General features: G+C 44.4%; 1 protein-coding gene and 1 pseudogene across 2 annotated transcripts in view; both read right to left on the bottom strand.

Annotated features, from left to right (window-relative positions):
• Positions 1 to 9100, bottom strand: part of LOC121145916 (zinc finger protein 260-like) — a 42815-nt gene extending 33715 nt beyond the window's left edge. For both annotated transcript variants that reach the window (XM_040965123.1, XM_040965126.1), the window contains exon 1: positions 8217 to 9100. The gene's annotated coding sequence lies outside the window, so the exon portion shown is untranslated. The remainder of the gene's footprint in view (positions 1 to 8216) is intronic.
• A 1436-nt stretch (positions 9101 to 10536) lies between these two features.
• On the bottom strand, positions 10537 to 13346 carry LOC121145796 (annotated as a pseudogene).
• Between the last annotated feature and the right edge of the window lie 1655 nt (positions 13347 to 15001).

Genomic DNA, 15001 nt, shown 5'->3' with positions numbered 1-15001 from the left:
AAATAGTCAAACCTATCCAGAATAACAAAATGAAGCTGGAATCACAATTCAGATGAAGACATATTACCAGGCAGTGGAATCAATAATGCCTGGTACTCGTACTAGTACTGGTACTGGTACAGAAGCACAGACAAGATCAATGGACCAGAAAGCAATAGCAATTAATTCTATCTACATCCACATGGAGGGCAAGGATCCAAATCACTGGACCAAATTCTACTCCCTTCCCAGGCACATTAGCAGGAATCTGAATAAAGAGTAGCCATGAATCAATCTGGCACTGCAGTATTCTATGCAGTATGACCATCACTGATCTAACACACTCTACCACAATGCCAGGCTCAACCGTTAGTCTTTTTAATTCATTACTACTAAAAATAATTTAATTTAAATTATTTAATTAATTTTAAAAATTAATTCATTTTATAATCCCATTCTTAAAAGGACAGGCACATTAATGTCACCTTTCTCCAAAAGCTCTTAGCTCTGAAATAATCATTGTAATTCATGTAATTTATGTGTGACCATCCCTTACTGTTACATTTATACTTACATCAACATATAAATATGCAGCATAGCTTATAAAGGAAATCATATTTAATGTCTGTTGGAGTTAGAGATATTAAAATATAACCTATCACTTAAAATGTTTGAAATAATTCATTGCATCCTTTTATGTCAAAAATGATGTAAGTAGAACTCACCAGAAAATTTGTAAATTTAACTTATTTTTTCAGTTCTGATCACCACCACCATCAATTTTCAAATACTTTTAACTTCAAAAAACTGTTGCCATAGTGATTTAGTTTCTGTTTGGCATAAACACAACTCAGAGTGCCTGGCTGAGATGCAACCATCATGCCAGATTCAATTATAGCTGACTGCACAAGTCTGCTTGGAAAATCACTGAAATATGAAGATAAGCATCATTGAAATAATCCTATAGAAAACTTTCAATAAAATTCAATATTTTGTAATACTTACATATATGTAAATTGTACAAATCTACAAATATTTATAGATATATTCCAATATACCTCAATTGATGTATAAATACACCTTAATAAAGTATCTACAGATGACAAATCTATAGCCATCATACAACTGAATGCCAAAAAATCAAAAGCTCTAAAATATGCAACAAAATAAGAATGCCAACATTTCACTGTTACGCAATTTAATATTTTCCCAAAGGAGGTAGGCAAGGGAAGGAAATCAAAGGCACAGAAGCAGAAATGAAGATACTCAAACTTTTTTTGTTTTTAGATATTGTTTCTCCTGAATGTATTAGTAGTGAAACCTAATGACTGCCAAGATGGCATTCAGCCATTAAAAAGAATAAAATATTGTTATTTGCTGCAAAATAGATGCATCTGGATAAAATAGGGCTCAGTGTGGTAGCCTAGGGTCTGAAGTCCTAACCTTGTATGCACCAGGATCCCATTTAGGTACCGGCTCGTGTCCCAGCTGCCCCACTTCTCATCGAGATACTTGTGTGCTCAGAAAGCAGCTGAGGATAGCCCACTGCCTTGGGACCCTGCACCCACCTGGGAGAATCAGAAGAAGTTCCTGGCTCCTGGCTGCTGGCTTTGGATCAGCACGGCCTGGCAGTTGTAGTCACCTGGACACTGAAGTAGCAGATGAAAGATCTTTCTCTCCTTCTCTCTCAAAATTCAACTTTTCAATAAAAATAAGTAAATCTTAAAAAAAAAAAGAAACTGGATATTATAAAATGAAATAAGGCGAATGTAGAAATAAATCTAGCACATTATAATTCATACAAACATCAAAACATAATGGCTGCAAAATTAGAATGGTGATTATTATAGGTTAAGAAGAATGAGGATTGGGGATAGGAAGGAGATGGAACTGGTGGCAAAAGGACGTGTGACAGAAGGAACAAGATCCAGTGTTCCATCACAGTGCGCGGCGATTACAGTTTACAATATGACAAATTTACACAAGTGGAATGAAGGATCTGGTATTTCTAACAGTAAAGATAAACGGAAAGCCTGGCTACCCGGCTTACTCAGCTTACGCTGTGTGTGTGTATATATATATATATAAATATAAATACATATATATATACAAATAGTGCAGTGTACCTTATGTCAGCATTCATAAACAAGTTGATCAAAATTTACTAGAATTTTCAAAAACCAGAAATCACCCCTTCTCACCAACAATGGACTATCTAAGAGAAATTTAACAGTTCCCATCTACAGAGTATAAAATATGATTAGTGCGCTTTTAACTCTTTATTGCTTTTTTTCCTTTTCTGTATTTTTTTTTATATATTCATGCAAGGCAAGGATTTTACCCACTAGACTATCACCCCAGGCCTTTTAAATTTTTTTTTTAAAACAATTTATTTATTTGCTTAAAAGTGAGCATTAGAGCAAGAATCAAAGCCAGACAGTCCGAGAGTTTCCCTCCATTTGCTCACTCCCCATGGGGCCACAAGAGGCAGCAAGGTGCAGGCCCAAACCAGGGGCCTGGAACTCCATTCAGATCCTCCACAGGAGTGCAGGTGTCCAAGGAATTGGGACAGTTTCTGCTATCTTCCAAGCACATTAGCAGGGAACTGGATCAGAAAATGAATGTAAGACCATGAGCAGTCCTTCCATGGACTGCTGGCATTGCTTGCAGCAATGTAACATGTGACCTCACAACACCTGTCACAAAATCTGCTAATCAAAACTCAGGGTTGCTTTTCCCATTGAACCTCTTGCTCATACCATACTTGATTTACAAAGGTGTTACCTGACATCTTGTAAATGTCACTGTTGGAAAACTAACCTTGAACTTAGGTGGAAAGATAGTTACAATGTCTCTATTCACTTGAAAGGAAAAATGACAGAAAAACAGATGTTTCATTCACTGGTTTATTTCTGAAAGGCTTTAACAGCTGTGGCTGTGTCAGATTGACTCCAGGTGCCCTTCTCGCATCTCTCATGTGGGTGGGAAATATGCAAGCACTTATGCCACCACCAGATGCTTCTCAGATGCACCAGTAGGAGGCTGAAATGAAAGAGCAGAGTAGCCAGGACTTGAATTAAGTGCACTGAAATGAGATACATTCATTCCAGCATACACATACTGTCTTACCCTGTTTTACTCATTTTTATATTGCTGTCAAATTACAGGTACAGTCTTCAAAATTTAATTAATGTATCTCAGTTAACAACAGTAATGACAAAAAAACACAAGATGAGTGTCAAGCCCAGCAGTTAAGAAACTTCTAGATTACATTAGAGTACCTGAGTGGCACTCCTAGTTCTGATCTTGATTCCAGCTTCCTATGAAAGCAGACCAAGGGAAGCAGTGATGGCCTTAGGCACTGGGTTTCTGCTACCCACAGGAAGCACCTGCACTGGGTTCTCAGCTCCCAGCCGAAGACCTGAGACATACTTGGCAGTTGTGGACACTTAAGAAGCAAACCAGTGAACTGGAATTCTGATTTTCTCTCACATTCTCTTAAACAAATAATAGAGAAATTAATCAGGTAAAAAGCTCAACATGATTTTAGATGTCAGGTCATTCAAAACGAGTGTTTGACATCAAATGAGGGTACAGACATTCACTTTCTGTATTCACATATCATTTTTTTAAAAGTTTGTTTTTTTAAGATTTACTATTTTTATTGGAAAGGTGTATATTCAGACAGGAGGAGAGATAGAGAGGAAGACCTTCTGTCCAATGATTCACTCCCCAAGCAGCGGCAAAGGCTGGAGCTGAGCCAATCCAAAGCCAGGAGCCAGGAACTTCCTCCCTCCTGGTCTCCCATGTGGGGAGGGTCCCAAAAGCTTTGGGCTGTCCACAAATGCATTCCCAGGCCACAAGCAAGGAGTTGGATGGGAAGTGGGGCTACCAGGATTAAAACTGACACCCATATAGGATCCTAGCATGCTTAAGGTGAGGACCTTAACCTACGTTATTGCACCAGGCTCCACATATCATTTAATATATACATCTTTATTCAAAGTGATATTACCAAAAATGAACATTGTTTCAATTTACACTAACTAAAAGGAATGACAGAAATTATATACAGAATAGGTGAAAAAACTGGGACCATAACACACCTGAACTTCTCAAGGAATAGTACAGTGTTATTTAAAATTGGGTTTAGATTATAGGCAATGAACATTGCAGACTCCATGTAAACTATATAAATAAAAATTTAGGAGTCACATATCCTTTATATCTTAATAAATGACAGAAAACAGAATCCTGTAAGATGCTCAATTAAAATGAGGTGTGCGGATCTGGAGGAGGGTTTGAGAAAATGCTCAGCAGACACTCATTCTACACTGGAATTGCTGTGTTTGCCCTATGACTCCACAACAAATTCCATCTTGCTGCTAACGTACTCCCTGGGAGCAATCATGGAATTTTTGCAAGTGAGTCTTTGCAACTGCTCTCATGGACACGGACGGAGTTCCTGGCTCCTATTTTTAGACAGGCCTTGGCACGGTTTTGCAAGAATTTAAGGAGTTAACCAGAAAATGACAGATCACTTTGTCTCCATGACTTTTATAAATAAAATACCTGAATAAAAAAATTATTTTAAAAACTATGAGAAAAAGAAACAATTTGAACACAAGAATAGGCATGGATGTTTGGTGCAGATTTTCGCACATAATTGTAATGGACCACACGCTTCTCCCCAGTGATCCTAAACAAAGCAACATATTATGTAGAGGAAAATCTTATAAAATGCAAGTGAAGTGCTCACCAACTTGCAGTGAACAGTACAAGTTCATGCTTACAGTGTAAGTTAGTGGCAACCACTATTTAGCAAAGTTATCACACAGAGAATTCAGTTAATACTAGATGAAAAAAAATAAGTCAAACCAACTCCTAGAGAACCACAAAATAAATAAATGTACATGAAGGAACTGTTAAACTCCAATCCTTCTACCTTACCAATGCTTTATACAGCATCAGAATGTATCCACGATTTGTAACGTGAGAATACTGTCCCATATGTAAAACACTTGCTATGACTCAGCATATGAGAAATAAAAAGCAAGAAAAATATTGTCATCAGTATAAAAAAATAAAGCCAAGGCCAGCATTGTGGTGTAATATGTAAAGCTATCAATTACAACTCCGTATCCCATATGGAATCAGCTGTTTCATTTCCAGCCCAGCTCTCTGTTAATCAGCTGGGAAAACCAGTGGCAGATCATCCAAGTGCCTGGGCCCCTATAACCCACATGGAAGACCAGGAGGAAGCTACCGGCTTCTGGATTCAGCTTGGTCCAGCACTGGTCATTTTGGCCACTGGGGGAGTGAAGCACTGGATAGATGATTTTTGTCTCTTCTAATTTGCAACTTGCCCTGAAAAATAAATGTATATACTAAGGTTTATTTATTTATTTGAAATGCAGAGAAAAATATTCCATCTGCTGGTTCACTCCATACATAACAGTATATATGGCTGACTCATGCCAAAGCAAGGAAATTAGAGCTTCTTGTGGGTGTCCCGCAAGTGGCAGAGACTCAAGCACTTGGAACCCACTAGGTTGCCTTCCTAGATTTATTAGTGAGGAGCACAATTGTAAGCAGCAGCCAGATCTTGAACTGGCACCCATAGGCAGGTAGCAGCTTGATTTGCTGTGCTACCACATTAATGAAGAAATAAATGTTAGGCAATCAAACACATCAGATAGAACCAGGACTTAGTCACCTTTGCAGACGTAGGTAAAAAAGACCAAGACTTGAACTCACAAATGCTTTTTTCCTCACCCAGTCATTAGGTTTACATTGCCAAGAATTGTCTTTTCTTTCTCTGAGATTACTGAATAAACCCATGTTTTATGCAAGAGAAAGAAGATGTAACATTCAAATCAGGGCACATAAATCCTACATAAATGGGCCAACTGTAAATCAAGGCACCTGGACATGACAGAGAATGAGCTCTAGGAAGCAGCATGCTTAACTTCACAAGGAGTTCCAGTCAGAAACTTACCCAAGTTCCCAGGCCTTGGGGATCACTCTCACTGAGGACACAGTGCCCAGGGGGGCTCATTGCACTGATTGATCCAATTCTAAGCAGCCAGAAATGTGACAATCTAGTCCTGGAAACCTCACAGCCTGGAGTGTCCAGCATCTTAGCTCTCTGCTGCAACCACACATCCAAAACCAAGTGATGGTTGTGACCGCTGAGATTTTTTTTATTACCAGATGTGTTATGTTTGCTTAATACCAACTTACCACCAATTACAAAACAAGTCAATTATTTCATCTAGTGTTACTAGGGGCCATGGAGTCAAGGCTCATCCTCTATACACAGGTGCAGGATAATATTAGTGGATAGCAGGTGTTAGCTCTTTCTGGTTTTCGTCACCTTTAAGAATTCAACAGGGACCCCACCCAGAGCTATCTCCTTGGCTTATCTAGGGTCTGGTGGGTCCAAGTTCCATGGATCAGGTGACTCTTGTCTCAGTAAACCTGCATGGTCTTCAGATCCTTGCACCAGACATTGAGCACAAAAGATACTATTTATTAAACAAGTCAAATACATTCACAAATTTATAAGTACTCCAGGCCACCACAATTTCACTTTAACAAAAATCCTTTGTTGGTACAAACTGCCTCTGACTGAATCAACTTGTGAATGTAAAATGAAGCTGCTGTGTATCCCAAGCACATCGTCCTAGGATTCACCGGGGTCTTTGCAAAGGTTTCACTCCTAGGCAAGGCTGAGTGAATCCAGAGTGCACTGATCATTTCTACATTGTCCCTTAAGTATCAATATGTCAGCAAGCAATGGAACAGAGGATGGGTAAAGAAAGCATTAATGCTGCAGGGGTTAACTATACAAAACAGAGGGAACACAATGGATGCCCTCCAGCTTTAGGGCAGCATCCTACCATTCTACTGCTATCTTTCAGGGGGAATGAGTGAGCCAAGATAAGTTGGTCCTGTTTGTTACAAAGGTTTTTCAAACTCAGCAAAACTAAAAGAGAAGGGTATACCAAGAAGCATGCAAATTTTCCAAGGGGAAATCACAAAGTGAGGACATTCTGATAAAGTGCCTGCACTTCAGTTAGGTAAAAGGGAAATGTACTAAGACGTTTAAGCTTCATCTAATTTTATTTACTGTGCAGAGAGACGAAGGCAGACTTTTTCATCCAATGTCTCACTTTCCTCACGCCTGCAACAGGCAAGGCTGGGACAAGGCTGAAGCAACAAGACTGGAAATAAATCAGATTTTTCAAAACCCAAGCCACTATGTGCATTAACTTCACACTGCATTTGAACAGAACTGGAACCTACACATTCTGATAAAACCACGTGAGTCCCGCATGTGATCTTAAGCACTGTCACACTCACCCAGACAGGGCGATGATATCTTACTATGTGTGTCAGGTGGGTAGCCACTGCTCTTCTCTCATGCGTAGTGTTCACAGAAAACAGTCCTTTTACAGAACTAATGATTATTTTGCGGGGGAAAAACAAAGATAAATTACCAAAGTTGAATGAATTGTGTCTTGGGGGAAACAGTGGAGTGTGTTGCAAGTTTTCAGGGCAGAAGTCAGCTCTTGGCATTATGAGCAGTTCTGGACATTTGGGGATTTATCCCCTGTCTTAATGCTCTCTGGAGAATGTGACTTAACTCCCTCCAAAATTCACGGGGACATTTATTCCCAAGTATGAGAACGTAAGCAGTGGGGACAGGTGGCACCATATCAAAAGCCATCAGGATAAATGGAACCAGGCAACTTGTACCTTAACGGTTTATTCCTAAGTTCTTCTATAGAAGCCCCTTTGGGGTAGTCCCTGCTGCACCCCTTTATTTGTCTGTAAGGTCTCTGTGCCACCCCTGGCTTCTGCCAACCAGAAGGCCATCACCAGATGCTGCCCCCCAACATTGGAGCAAAGCTGTGAGGTAAATTGCTGGGGTCTGTGCGGTCTGACATTGGAACAAGGTGACTGTGAGCCCCTTAGAAGGAGCTACACTGAGGACTTAGCTGTGGGCTCCAGACGCTGTTTCGCAACAAAATTAGGACCAATTTTTAAAAAAGAAAATCCGGCCCAACATGAAGTTCGAACTGTCCCTGGACACTCTCCCTTCCCAATGCACGACTTGGAAAAATGTGAGTCCTGAAGGTTCAAGGTCAATACTGCAGAGTGAGGCCACCAAGGTCTCACTATTGGAACCCCTCCCGCCCTGGGGACCTGAGGAGATGCTCTCACACACTCACCACTTCCCAGCATCTAAGGAATCGGGCGTCCTTCCGAGGGATCCTGAGCTGGAGCACGGTCACAGGCAGCAGGAGCTGCAGATCCTGGAGCGTCTTCTACGAGCACAGTAGGTCTCGGGGCGGCAGGGGCTACACTGTCTCGGGCCTCTCACGAGCAGAGGAGGTCACGGGCAGCAGCGTCTGCACTGCCCAGAGCCTCTTTCACGAGCAGAGCAGGTCTCGGGGCGGCAGCGGCTGCATTGGCCCTGGCTTCTCTCTGTCCAGGGTCTCTCACAAGCAGAGTAGGTCTTGGGGCGGCAGGGCTACACTGTCCCGGGCCTCTCACGAGCAGAGGACGGCCATGGTCACGGGCAGCAGAGGCTGCAAAGCCCGGAGCCTCTCATGAACAGAGAAGTTCTCGGGGCGGCAGCGGCTGCACTGCCCCAGGATTCTCTCGCAGCAGAACTAGGAAGGCCAGTGTGGCGGCTGCAGGTATCCCGTGTGCTTCCGCAGGGCTTCCTGGGCGCGCGCGATTGGATCGTTCGCACAGACCTTGAGTACGTGCTGCGTCAGAGGACGCGCAGCCAATCAGAACCACACAGGTGTGAGGGCGGGAGGGGCAGTGAGGCTTGGCCTCCCCGTCTGCAGCTTGAGCCTCCCCGCAGCAGGGGGCGCTGTCGGCTCAGAGACGTCCGCCTGCTGGCCGCTCTCCTGCCCTCTCTGTTCGTGAACTCCGGAAAGTGTGCCAACCTTCACCAGCTACAATTCATTGCGGGAAATGCCAAATGCCGACTAGATGACTGAAATAAAGATGTTGAAATGCAGACTTCCTGTGTGCTTGAGTCACATTAGGTACTGCAGGTTCTGGTTAGAGCCCTGCGCCCCAGGGAGACGCTGCGGCGCCGAGGCGGCCTGGGAGACGGGAGGGCCCAGGGCCGCTGCCTGGGAGACGAGAGGGCGGAGGGCCGCTGCCTGGGAGACGGGAGGCCCCCGGTGCTGCCAGCGCGGCTCAGGGTCGCTATGAGAACGGACAGTGATGGCGCGGGAAGGCAGCGACCACAGGCGGGCGGATTTCCTCTCTCACTTTGCTGCGGGAAATGCACAGCAAGAAAGGGCCGACAAGCAGCTGTGCGCCTGCGCGGGGCGGGCCTGGGAAGGAGGTGGGACGGGGTGGTGGGATGCTAGGCCGGTGCGGGGAGAGGGATGGGGAGAGGCGGGAGCGGGGAGAGGGGTGGGGAGGAGGACGGTAGGGGACAAGGGGAATAGCTGGGGAGCGGGGGAGGGAGCAGCGGAAAGGGACGGGGAGAGCCGGGGAGAGCCGCGGGGAGGCGGCCTCGCCCTCTGGGAAGGCTGGGCCTGGGAGCGGCGGCGGTTCCGCCCTCGGCCCGGCGCTCGGCTGCGTCCCTTCCCCCGCCCTCGGCCGCATCTCTCCCTCCTTCTGCTGTCACGCCTCTTCCCCCACCGCCTGTCCCCGGCAGGCCACTGCCCGCTGCCGGTTGAGGACAGCCTGGAGCCCCCGTCCCTCAGGACTCGGGGCGGGGACGAGCGGCGAATTCCTGCGGGCCTCGGGGCTGCCACCTTCATCCGGGCATTCGCCGGATGCCGCCGCCATCTTCATTGTGACGCCAGCGTACGGGCGGAGGGAAGGGCCGAGATGGCGGCCCCGGGGGACGCTGTGGGCGCTCTGGGCTGTGGATGGCCTGGCCGAGGGAAGGGCCGAGATGGCGGCCCCGGGGAGGCTGCGGGCGCTCCGAGCTGTGGATGGCCTGGCCGAGGGAAGGGCCCAGATGGTGGCCCCGGAGAAGCTGCTGACGGCCTGGCAGAGTGAAGGACCCTGGGGAAGCTGCAGGCGCGCTCGGGCTGCAGACGGTGAGCTGTGCCCTCGGACCCCTCACCGCTTCGGCCTCATCCAGCATGCTGTGGCGCCAGCCTCTGCGCTGCTTGGCTGGCTTTGTAAAATGCAGAACTAAAGAACATTTGAAAATACAGTGTACATTTATCTTTTTAATCTCATCTTACTGGTGTTAATTTCCTGGTCTGCATTTTGTATTTTAATGTTGTTCCATATCTGTTTCGTATTACTACATAGTAACTTCCTTGAATATGTCATCATTTTTGGTTTTGGTTTCTGTGGATTGCCTCCATACATAATACAAATTGATAGTTCTTAAAACTTGACCACTATGCATACAATTTCTTTACTGCGTTTAATTTTCTGTGTGAGATTGAGGAACTAAAATAACAGCTAAGTAGTACTGAAGTGTGCTGATAGATGAATTAAGAAAATAGTGTGCTAAGCAATAGATAATTAGTACTTCAGTGATGCTAATAAGGAATAGTATTAGGGAGTAGTATTAAGAAATGGTTGAATGAATGTCTGGCAATAAAGAAAATTAAGTTAATGGCAAAAATATGCAAGTGTTAGAAGAAAACATTAGGGATAGCATTAAATGAGTAACTAGTAATAAGGTAATTAAAGCATATATGTGTTAAGAGATAGCAGTTAGCAGAGGGTTGGATAAGTAATGGTAATTAGAATACAGGTTAGTGATGTTAAAGTGATGCTGATTGATTAATTGCAAAGCTAACCACTAATTCTGGCTGCTGTAATGAGAGCTTCGCTTGCTGTAAGGAGAACCAAGGTAAAGTCATGACAGGCCTTGAGCAGGCCTCAGACAGGTTAGGCCTAAGTTTCAGTCCCTAGAATTGAGGCAGCCGATTCCACCAAGTGGGCCACCACACACCCTAGACTCAGCCACTCAGCCAACAAATCAGAGTGGACTTGAAAGGTCCCTAGTCATCAAGTGGTCATGACAATAGAGGCTGACCACAGGGGTGGGCACAGATAAGAAAGACCGACCACCAGAATGGTCATGGGTGATAGAAACTGACCAATTACAATCTTGCCAATGTCTTTATAGAATCAATGGCCCATTCCTAGAATTACAGCCAAAACCCTATATGAACTGTGTGAAACGTATGGTTGGGATGCTTGTTAAGACTCCACTGTGTCAGATGAGACTTGGACCCTAGCGCGCTAGCAATAAAGTTCCTTTGCCTTTGCATTGTCTCATGTGGAACTCCTGTGTTCAAGGTGGTGCGATAAATTCCAACCCAACATCTGCGCATTCACAGAGACAAAGTGAGAAGACATCATGTCTAAGGTTCTATATTAGCAATACTGGTTATTATAGATGCATTGTATCCTATCTTAATTGTAAGGAAATCACTCTTTTTTGATAAGTTTCCTTCATTAGAAGCTTAATTTTACTATAGCCTTTGTAACATTTAAAGTTAATCGTCTATAGTGAGGTACGCAGCTAGTTCAGGGTCGCAAACTTGGAAACCACTCCCCCATCACCACCTAGGTGTTCCCTTCTGCCCAGCTGTGATGCTCAGCTATCACCACCTGGAACCTGAGAGGGAGCAGTATTCCATGGTTGTATAACCACCTCCCACACAAGCCCCTTAAAGCCCCTCTCATGATAGGGAGGGGCTCACTCTCTTGGTTGTGTGTCTCGTCACTCAGGCACTCCCCAGTACCTACTTGCTCTCTGGCTTCCCACGGACAGTCTCTGAGGACAGGTAGCGCCTAAGCGTGGGCCCTCTGTGTCTACAGTCCTCACCCTCTGTTTACTGTTTGGGCAGGACAGTGAAGATGTTAATCCTAAGATGCTTTGTATTTCTAATTGTATACTTTTGAGAGTTCCAGGAGAGGTGAGACCTGACAAAATTGGAATGTGGACAGAGAAGCCAGGGAAAGGTGAATGTCTGCAGATTTGTAAGTGAGCCCAGGTTATTTGTTGTATGTCTCTTAGGACAACATATTGTTGGGGAGGCTGAGATACAGGTCTTCAGCTTAGCGAATGGACTTCAGGGTAATGACCACTTGTTCCTCTTGGGGTTACGGTTGCCTGGATTGCTGTGTCTGACTTTTCAATAAAAATAAATCAATCTTTTAAAAAAATGATACTTCTGGCACTTTCAATGCTGGATTTTCTGTCAAGGTTGAAAGAATAAAATCAAAATGCTAGAACTGCAGTCAGAACAGGATGAGAGCTGAGCACCCTGTCCCAAGCTCTGGGGCTGAAGCCCCCAGAAGCCTCCAAGCAGTTAGCTTCATGTCTGACCAAAAGTAAAATTGTGAAACTGAAGCCTCCAAGAACCTCTTACAATGCCCATTTGACTACAGCTGACACAACAAACCCATCTCTAGAAAATGCAACTTGGCAAAGGATCTGAGCTTGATTTTTTTTTTAAAGAAAAAAAAAAACACTTTCTTAAATATAACGTGAAAATATGAGATTAAATTCAAAAGTCTAAGTCATTGCAAAAATTGTAATTTTGAATATTTAAATAGAAAAATGGTTCCAAAGTTTCAAACCGAACATGAGAGTAGATTTTATCCATGCCTGATAACGCTTCACAGGTGAGCACATGCTGTTCTTGGGATCCAGCACCACCATCACACAGACTGACATACACAGTGATGGTTGTGGGCCCAGCCACTGGCTCACCTGCTGGCACTGCTCTGGGTCTCCATGGACACCAAGGCCATTGGGCAGGCTAGGGTACAGGGATTGGCAGAACCACTCTCTGCTCAGGCTTGTAGGCAGGCTATCATTTGTGTGTAGGTGTCTGGGTTTTTTTCTCCACATGTACTGGTGTGTCCCCAGTTGCCCACAGGGGACCCCCTACCTCTGCTGCCCACAACTTCTAAATAGCCATGAGAACTTTTCATGGATAATTTCATGCTGTTATGCCACTTACAATACAGATGCACACTGGACCGCAGAGTGGAGGAAGTGGAGGAGATGATGAGTGATGGACATTCAATGAGGCAGCCCCTTTGACAGCAGATTATCTACAAGCAGCTGCAGCCACTGCAAGAGTGAGCAGATGTATGGTGAACCTGGTCTCGTGTTTGGTTACCACAATCATCATTCTGGAAGGCATGGACTGAGGTTTGCTATGGGATGTCAGCTAGACAGTGGTTAATTTGGCCATCAGAGAAGTCGATGCTTGTTTACTGAATTGATAAGCACTAGATGTGGTAAAAGGTAGCATGTCTGAATCAATGTTGTTTCCATAGAGAGACAACATAAAAGGTGCAGAGGAGTTGAAGAGAGAAGCGGGGTTGGACAGATAGAGTCAGGCACCTGTGTGGAGGGTGACCTTGCTTCCAGTTCTGGGCCTTAACTCACCTGTGGTAGATGGTCACTTCCTTTGTGACTCATGATTCTTCCTAAAGTACTTTCTAAATAGGTAGGGGTGGGATCTCATAAGTGTTGACATGACATGACCAAGAACTGTGGAATTACAGGTTGGCTGGGAGGGCAGAGACTCCAGAAAAGAGGCAGAAGACCTCCTTGCCCAAAGTAACTTTTTCCCTAGTAACACCTTGGAGGTGCTTTCATCCTTTCCCAATAAGCATCAGTTCTCAAGATAATAAATTAGCCTAGAAGAAAACTATACCCCAGATCAGAATACCTTTGTTAACTTTCCTGGAACTCCCTGCCCATATGAGAAATGTAAATGACTAACCAACTAATTCTTGTGACAAAATTCTGAATTTGAACTATTCTGATTAATCCTAGTGACGTAGCCTAAGTTTAACCTGACGCAATTTAACCTGATGCTGGTAACTAATGTTTTGCAGAAGTTTAACCTGTTTGAACTAAGTTTGAACTGTTGCTTTGCCTAACATATGAAAACAGAAACCCTGGAAATAAAACTTTTGTCAGTTTCCCACAAGACTGTCTGCCTCTTTAGACCCCTTCGCTCCCTGAGTACCCGCAAGAAAAAATTACAGAGCATGACGTAGGTGAATTGAACACTTCACTTCACCTGCATGAGCTGTAGGAGTTCCTACCAACATTGTCTCCAGCAGCAGGGCCTCCTTAGCACAGCATCCTGATTGCGCCCACCGGTCATGGCTTTCATGACCTTGGTGATACAGGCATCTCCTTCTTTATCTTAACACTAATTTTCAAGTAATTAAGATTTCTTCCATAGAATTCAAAAAATTCTATGAGAAGCATTCGCAGTTTCTCATTAGGTCTCTGGGCATTAATTCATGGATGCAGCTGGAGAAAGCTAACGGCCATCAGAATGAGGATGTACGAGCTGACTCCTCCTGTCAAAACTTATCGGGGGGTCCTCTCGTCCCGCAGAAGAAATCACCGGACACTGAAGAGAGTCTCCAAGGCGCTTTATTCTGATCTTCCGTTGTGTCCCATAACTCCGTTGTGACCTTTATGACCGTTATGACCTTTACGCTTCATCCCCTCCCCCGCCAACCACCCCCCACCCCCGCTTATCTGTCAAACCTGACCAATCAACTTAAAGATAACCAAGGCACACCAAACAGGGCAAAGGGCCAATCACAGGGCAGGAAATGGTTAGTACCCCCAACAAAAACTCATTCAGGTCCCTGCGAAGCAGGAACTGTTTCAATACTGAAAACCAAATAAAGCTGCAATGAATATTTCTTCTTGCAGTCCTTCATGGCCTCTGCTGCCCATCCATCTTAAAGCTGCTATTCACTTGAACTTCAGCCACATGAAGTATAAGTTTAATTATCAATATTGAGGTTTTGTAAAGGAGCTTGATGGAGCATGTCTCCACCATGCTGTGCATCTGCAAATGACTTATGGCCATGCAGAATTTTTAAACTTGCACCAGATTTCCGGAGTCCCTCAGATTGTCCCTCGTGCTCCAGGATGGGTTGAGAAGGTCTGGGGAGGAAATTAATTATGCCCCTTCATAGTTTTTAAATTCTAAACTTTCCTTCATAGGTCCATGGG

Source organism: Ochotona curzoniae, unplaced genomic scaffold (genome assembly GCF_017591425.1).
Source record: "Ochotona curzoniae isolate NIBS_2020 unplaced genomic scaffold, NIBS_Ocur_1.0 scaffold_3835, whole genome shotgun sequence".
Taxonomy (NCBI): domain Eukaryota; kingdom Metazoa; phylum Chordata; class Mammalia; order Lagomorpha; family Ochotonidae; genus Ochotona; species Ochotona curzoniae.
The sequence above is the reverse complement of the archived record's forward strand: the minus strand, read 5'-3'. Positions and strand labels throughout refer to the sequence as shown.